Source organism: Cyprinus carpio, chromosome A17 (assembly GCF_018340385.1).
Source record: "Cyprinus carpio isolate SPL01 chromosome A17, ASM1834038v1, whole genome shotgun sequence".
NCBI lineage: Eukaryota > Metazoa > Chordata > Actinopteri > Cypriniformes > Cyprinidae > Cyprinus > Cyprinus carpio.
This window is the reverse complement of record NC_056588.1, coordinates 19,789,878-19,796,870: the sequence shown is the minus strand read 5'-3', so window position 1 is coordinate 19,796,870 and position 6,993 is coordinate 19,789,878.

Here is a 6,993-nt window from a genome sequence, read left to right as displayed (position 1 = left end):
ACACTGCGTCCTCTAGGGGTCGCTATGGGGGGGGGACACCTCGTCGTGACCCGTGTCTGAAGCATACAATGAAAAAACACCAACGAGTTGGCCGGCGACAGCCTCTGACGTCACTACCGGTGCGACTATAAAACAGGCACCGGGAAAATACGTCATTCACTTCTTTGTCTGAAGCTTGCGTCCAAAGCATGGCAGGGAGCTAGAGGACGCAGTGTCTCGTTCCCTACTCAGGGAACCATGGTTACATTCGTAACCTGAGACGTTCCCTTTCAAGGGAACTTCGAACTGCGTCCTCTAGGGGTCGCTATGGGGAACAGTATACCCACGCCGCCATGCTGAGGGGAGTGCAGGCCAGAATCATGGCGACCACTAAGTACCAACTCTACCATTTCAATGGGAGTTGCCCCCGGACGTTTAGACAGCTGTCTGTGACAGTACACCTTACGGCCAAAGGCCTAAGCTACATACCAAACTTAATTGTTAGGGCCTCGGCCCGATGGTAGAGCTAAAGGCTTGGAATCAGGAAAGATTCCTTTAAAGGGATACGGCTAGGAACCTAGCATTTTATACTAAGTCTTGCCTGTCACACAGGGGCTACAGCTTGCTTCCGCAAAAGCTTGCTGAAGGAGCTGTCTCAACAGATCTCCAGTAGCAACACGCTGTTTAGATAGGTATCCGAGGATACATGAGTGGAGTGGTGCCCAAGATGAACGGGGCTTTTACCAACTCAAGAAAGGGCATGAAGCAACCATGCGAAGCCCTCACCATATAGGATTTTAGAAAGAACGCAAAGTACTAGCGTGAGAACTTACCACAGTGTGGATTTCAGAAAGTGTGCAAAGACTTCACGTGCACACTTACCATAGCATGGATTTTCAAATACTTTTCTAAGGATGGGCTCTCGTGGCACTCTGATAGAGCAGCTCATAGATGAAATGGTTTTTGCATTTCCAATACAGCTGGAGCGCTCTGGGGAAAAACAGCGAAACTCAGTCTCATATGAGAGGGGAGAACTCCGAATCCAGAGTAGCGCGCTCATAGGCGACCCTTTTTGGAAAAGGGGAGCGCTGCTAAAACTACCACAAGAATCGCCCAAATATCCCCTCATATTGAGGGGAGCGATGCTTGAAGTGTATAAACAAATACATACTGGCTGAATGGAGCCCAAGGAACCAAGGTCTAATCATCTCAAGAAAGGGAACGAGGCGGAGCGCGTAACCCTTACCATACAGGATTTCAGAAAGTGCGCAGAGTCTTGCGTGCACACTTACCAATACGTGGATTTTTAGAAAGTGCGCAAAGTGTTCACGTGCACACTGACCCCCATGTGGTTTTCAGAAAGTACACAGAGCTTAGCGTGTGTACCTAAAGGTTCCTAAGCATCGCAGAGGCGCTGAACCGCACGGGAGAGGCAAGCTCAAATTTTACAAACCTCTAGCGAGGGGAGCATCACCTGAGGCAGCATAAACACGAAGACTTCTGTAACTGCCACCTTCACTTCCCGCTGGATGCGACAGCACCTAAGCGGCCAGGAGACCCCTCAGGGTGACCTGGCCGGACATCCATGAAATTCCCTGCAGTGCTGTGCCAGGCCTGATGATCAAGGAGGCTCCCGCAGAAACCTGTGATCTCAGCGCCTAATACCGGAACATGAAGCCGGATGGCTGGTGCTGACGAGTGTTTAGTAAACACTGTAACTGAGCACTGCAAAGGAAACTCACAGAATTAAATAAAAAACACATAACCACCAGCAATTTACACATAAGTATATAAAGAAAGGGTTATTTTTATACTCCCACCCTCCTGCGCTGGAGCCCCGCTGAAGGGGCGCCTCCTTTTAGTCCGGACCATCAGTAAGGTGGTTGCTATGAACATAGAACCAGCCAAAAACATTATAGGTCCAGCATAGGAGACTGTTATGCGTTAGAGGTTTCCACCTAACCTCGATCAGGTGGAGAGCTGGTGGTTACAGGGGAATTAGTAAGGGGAGGATAAAAGCAGAAGTTAAAAATCCCTAAAGGGAACGAGTAGATACCTCAGTATCACTCTGACTCAGACGAGAACGCTGCCTTGTCTGGATCACATCCCTTAGGTTCTGCTTACCCCCTTGTGACCCACAATTCCTCTTAACCCTGCCCGCAGGTGGGGGAGGAGCGCGAGTCGAGACACTAGCCTTCTGTGCCCGTCTTTGATCCTCAGATCAAGACAGGCCAGGACCCCTATGTTGTTCGGGCTCAGACCTGGACCTTCGTGGAACGGAGGAACTGAAAGCAGCGGAGTGCGCCTTCGTCTTCCCGAACTTCTCGATCACCGTCTCAACGGAAATACCGAAAGTTTCTGAAGGCGAAACCTGAGCATCGAGAAGAAAGCCTTTTCTTTCTTTCCGATGTCTGCCAGGTTCATCCACAGATGTCTCTCCTCCACCACCATGGCCGCCATAGTCCTGTGCTTGGCAGAGGCAGCCTGCTTGGTAGCCCGGAGAGAGACCTGTGGTGCGGCGCAACTCGGCTACCTGATCAGGAAAAAGGCCTTCGCCTCTATCCAGGTCTCTTAGCAGATCAGTCTGATCTGCTTGAAGCATTTATTTTGTAATAAAGCCACAGCCTGACCTGCTGCTGCGTATGCCTTGCCATTTAAGCAAGATGCATTGCTTGAAGGGGCTTAGATGGCAAGGAGGGAGATTAAGAGAGGATATCTCCCCCGCAGAATGAAAGCTCTTCTACAGGGGGCATCCTCTCATAGCCGTTTTCGCGATCGCCTCAAAACTCTTATGCTGAAACCGATGGATGCGAGAAGAAAACGGCCTCTTTCATTTCCTTTCGATCTCTGTATGGAGATCAGGCAGAAATGGAAGGCTCACCTGAGCTGGAGGGCTATGGTCGGAAAGATAACGCTCATCCATAAACTCCAACAGTGCGATCCATAAACTCCAACAGCTCTACATACGCAGGGCAGGAGAATTGAGAAGGCTCAGCCTCAGCTTCTTCACCATCCTTAAATATCTCCTGCTTTTCCTGGGTAAAACCCCAGCAGAGTACTAACCTCAGTATCAGAAAGTGTTAAAGATATAACATCATCCTCCCGAGGCTCTTTCTCGTCCCCCGCCATTATGACACAAAAGGGAAAGTTCCTCTTTAAACCATTCAGACAGATCCACCTGAAATTCTCACGAGCTCATTCTCCTCCGTGCCTCAGCAGCGGCGGGTCCTGAACTGCGGGAAGCAGATGGCTGCCTTTTTTTTTTTTTTTTTTTTCTTCAGAAAGAAGGGGCGAACGAGAGCGGAGCTTTTTCCTTGAAAAAACGCTCACAATGCACGCAGATTGCCTCCTCAAAGACATCGCGTGCGTGCTCTTTACCCAAACAAATGACGTAAAGATTGTGTGTGTCATCGGGTGTCAAATAACGCAGACACGGATGCATACATTGTCTAAACCACTTGCTAGTAGTTGCCATGATAGACAGAGAAAGAGCGCTCTTACCGGTTCTTTCAGATGCACGCTTCAAACAAAACAGTCAGTTAAGACGAAGAAGAGGATGACGTATTTTCCCGGTGCCTGTTTTATAGTCGCACCGGTAGTGACGTCAGAGGCTGTCGCCGGCCAACTCGTTGGTCTTTTTTCATTGTATGCTTCAGACACGGGTCACGACGAGGTGTCCCCCCCCCCATAGCGACCCCTAGAGGACGCAGTTCGAAGTTCCCTTGAAAGGGAACATGTATTCTAAACTGAAAATGTATTCTACGGAAAATCACTGTTTATATTTTTGTATCTTTACTCTGTTGTATTTATTTGTGCTGTTGCTTGTAGTAAGATTGTTCTTATTTTCTTTCTTTTTTTCTTTTTTCCCTAAACATACCGAAACCGTAAGTCAAACCGTTCAACTCCTAGTAGGGAAATATGCAATTTCTGATGCAGACTCACTGTACGGTTTTAGCGTAGTGGGGACCCGGTCTATAAGCAGTGGTTTTTAACTAATATTTGTGTCATCATTATTATTGTCTTCATGTACGGTTGATGACGTTATGACAGCTGTAGAGAACTGATCTGGTGCTTTAGGAGCTACACAACTCATTGATGAGGTATTTTGTTAGTTAGTTGTTTAGTTACAGGTCCTTCTCAAAAAATTAGCATATTGTGATAAAAGTTCATTACTTTCCATAATGTAATTATAAAAATTTAACTTTCATATATTTTAGATTCATTGCACACCAACTGAAATATTTCAGGTCTTTTATTGTTTTAATACTGATGATTTTGGCATACAGCTCATGAAAACCCAAAATTCCTATCTCAAAAAATTAGCATATCATGAAAAGGTTCTCTAAACGAGCTATTAACCTAATCATCTGAATCAACTAATTAACTCTAAACACCTGCAAAAGATTCCTGAGGCTTTTAAAAACTCCCAGCCTGGTTCATTACTCAAAACCGCAATCATGGGTAAGACTGCCGACCTGACTGCTGTCCAGAAGGCCATCATTGACACCCTCAAGCGAGAGGGTAAGACACAGAAAGAAATTTCTGAACGAATAGGCTATTCCCAGAGTGCTGTATCAAGGCACCTCAGTGGGAAGTCTGTGGGAAGGAAAAAATGTGGCAAAAAAAAACGCTGCACAACGAGAAGAGGTGACCGGACCCTGAGGAAGATTGTGGAGAAGGACCGATTCCAGACCTTGGGGGACCTGCGGAAGCAGTGGACTGAGTCTGGAGTAGAAACATCCAGAGCCACCGTGCACAGGCGTGTGCTTTTGAACCAGAAACAGCGGCAGAAGCACCTGACCTGGGCTACAGAGAAGCAGCACTGGACTGTTGCTCAGTGGTCCAAAGTACTTTTTTCGGATGAAAGCAAATTTTGCATGTCATTCGGAAATCAAGGTGCCAGAGTCTGGAGGAAGACTGGGGAGAAGGAAATGCCAAAATGCCTGAAGTCCAGTGTCAAGTACCCACAGTCAGTGATGGTCTGGGGTGCCATGTCAGCTGCTGGTGTTGGTCCACTGTGTTTTATCAAGGGCAGGGTCAATGCAGCTAGCTATCAGGAGATTTTGGAGCACTTCATGCTCACAGTGCTCACAGTGCCAAAACCACTGGTAAATGGTTTAGTTTTTCAGCATGACCTGGCACCTGCTCACAGTGCCAAAACCACTGGTAAATGGTTTACTGACCATGGTATTACTGTGCTCAATTGGCCTGCCAACTCTCCTGACCTGAACCCTTATAGAGAATCTGTGGGATATTGTGAAGAGAAAGTTGAGAGACGCAAGACCCAACACTCTGGATGAGCTTAAGGCCGCTATCGAAGGATCCTGGGCCTCCATAACACCTCAGCAGTGCCACAGGCTGATTGCCTCCATGCCACACCGCATTGAAGCAGTCATTTCTGCAAAAGGATTCCCGACCAAGTATTGAGTGCATAACTGAACATAATTATTTGAAGGTAATTTTTTGAGATAGGAATTTTGGGTTTTCATGAGCTGTATGCCAAAATCATCAGTATTAAAACAATAAAAGACCTGAAATATTTCAGTTGGTGTGCAATGAATCGAAAATATATGAAAGTTTAAATTTTATCATTACATTATGGAAAATAATGAACTTTTATCACAATATGCTAATTTTTTGAGAAGGACCTGTAGTTTACACTTCAACTTGGAAGATTTTACAGGGAGAAATCTTAATGAAATTGACATAGATCCACTGGAGTGGTTTGATTTAATTTAATTCTTAAATTATCTCTCTCTGGCTGCATTCATACTGGCACAAAAAAAATCATATTTTTTACTTACATGTGATACAGATTAGAAAATTGTTGCACACACCGCTCGAGATCTGATTTTTTCGCATCTGTCCCGAGATATTTCCAAATGTGGTTTTAGATTGGATACATATCTGATATCTGGGCATCTGATCTGCATCTAAACACATAAATAATCCGATTCCCACTGAAATCCCAAGCCACCACAATGCGAGGGTGACATGTTTGCCCACAAAAATAACTTTTCTTAATGTTAAATTTATGAAGCACATGTTGCTTGCATGCGCTCGCACAAAAAAGCTGCTTATTTTATTGAGGAGGAAACTTTATATGTAAGATTGTGCACACACACAGAAACATTCAGGAGCACAGAACAAGAAACTTGTTTTGAACCGCAGCCCCATTAATTTTATAAATAAAATATCTTTGCTACAAAAAGCTGCATTATTATTTTCAGCAAGGTGATCATGTCACTGTTTTTAATTAAACTCTCAGCTTCACTGCACAGACAAGTAATTCACACACACAAACTCTTTTTAAATAAATGAAATCTTACCACACTTTTTTATTTTACTTCTGAATTCTAGATCTAACAACCTGTAGATAAAATAACCATACATAAAAACTACTTTTATTGTATCCGTTCAAGTTAACCCTCTGGGGTTGACTAACGCGGATACGCGTTTTGTGGCATATTCTCCTGATAACACCAAAATGAAACAAAATGAAATCGAAAATAACTTAAATTACACTTTCAGTTTTGATCGTACAGGTAAGAACAATACATCAATCGAATCTGTAAAGGGTCTACTTTTATTTATATACACACATAATAACAACAAAAACTTTGTGCATTTATAAAATAAAGAAAACAAACAGGGTGCGCTGTCTGCAGCCTTGGTCTGCGATGATCTTCATTTAGAAACGCATTATTAAAATGAACTGTAACTCAGCAAATACTCAACACAGAGACATGAGAGATATATCTATAGAAACTTGTCTACTTTTAAACTCACCAAGTCTTATCGAAAACAAATATTCTGTGATAAAGTAATCCATATGAAACAATGCAATGTCCCGTCTTTTATGTCTAACTTCATTATATCTAATGAGACCATGCCCATGTGGTATTGATATCATAACTTTTCACGTGAAGCATGCGGCGTGTATACGCCCATACCACAGCAAACAAAGTAGCGAGACTGTTTAAGTTTTTTTAATTTTACTGTTTGCTCCGCGCT